Consider the following 1495-nt stretch of genomic DNA (forward strand, 5'->3'; position numbering starts at 1 on the left):
TACCCACTTTAGGGACGCATGCAAAAAAGTGCCCGATCGCCTGGAACTGTCAGGCGGATTCGGCTCCCTGGAATTTCCTCATTCTGGTTCTTTTTCACTTTTTGTCTCTTTTGCGACATCTAGTGGGCAGGCTGCATTACTGCAACCGGGGACACCTCAAAACGCTTGGAACTGGGGAGCGGGCTCAATTTACAAACGTTTTGCGGGTCCTGGAAGTCAAAATTGTGACTTCTGAAAACGACTAAGTATCAAGGACTCATCGCGCGAATCGCTCTGGAACTGAAATCGGATGCGCGCACTGACATGCTCCCCTCTCTGGAAGTCTGACACAAGTTGAAAAATTTTCTAAGTCCCCAAAAATTTTTTTTTTCAACTTTTTTTCAATTTTCCCCCTGTGGGATATATATTTTACCCACACTTTTGGAGCCCTCCTGGGATGCCCTCTAACATACTAGAACCTCATTTTGTGGAAGTTTTCACAAAATTGTGAAATTTTCAAAAAAGTCAGAAATTTTGCAAAAACGACTAAGTATCAAGGACTCATCGCGCGAATCGCTCTGGAACTGAAATCGGATGCGCGCACTGACACGCTCCCCTGTCTGGAAGTCTGACAAAAGTTGAAAAATTTTCTAAGTCCCCAAAAATTTTTTTTTTCAACTTTTTTTCAATTTTCCCCCTGTGGGATATATATTTTACCCACACTTTTGGAGCCCTCCTGGGATGCCCTCTAACATACTAGAACCTCATTTTGTGGAAGTTTTCACAAAATTGTGAAATTTTCAAAAAGTCAGAAATTTTGCCAAAAACGACTAAGTATCAAGGACTCATCGCGCGAATCGCTCTGGAACTGAAATCGGATGCGCGCACTGACACGCTCCCCTGTCTGGAAGTCTGACAAAAGTTGAAAAATTTTCTAAGTCCCCAAAAATTTTTTTTTTCAACTTTTTTTCAATTTTCCCCCTGTGGGATATATATTTTACCCACACTTTTGGAGCCCTCCTGGGATGCCCTCTAACATACTAGAACCTCATTTTGTGGAAGTTTTCACAAAATTGTGAAATTTTCAAAAAAGTCAGAAATTTTGCAAAAACGACTAAGTATCAAGGACTCATCGCGCGAATCGCTCTGGAACTGAAATCGGATGCGCGCACTGACATGCTCCCCTCTCTGGAAGTCTGACACATGTGTGAAAATTTTCTAAGTCCCCAAAAATTTTTTTTTTCAACTTTTTTTCAATTTTCCCCCTGTGGGATATATATTTTACCCACACTTTTGGAGCCCTCCTGGGATGCCCTCTAACATACTAGAACCTCATTTTGTGGAAGTTTTCACAAAATTGTGAAATTTTCAAAAAGTCAGAAATTTTGCCAAAAACGACTAAGTATCAAGGACTCATCGCGCGAATCGCTCTGGAACTGAAATCGGATGCGCGCACTGACACGCTCCCCTGTCTGGAAGTCTGACACATGTGTGAAAATTTTCTAAGTCCCCAAAA

This window comes from Phyllobates terribilis, unplaced genomic scaffold, assembly GCF_046119375.1.
Source record: "Phyllobates terribilis strain yellow unplaced genomic scaffold, ASM4611937v1 Scaffold_2154__1_contigs__length_160622, whole genome shotgun sequence".
NCBI lineage: Eukaryota > Metazoa > Chordata > Amphibia > Anura > Dendrobatidae > Phyllobates > Phyllobates terribilis.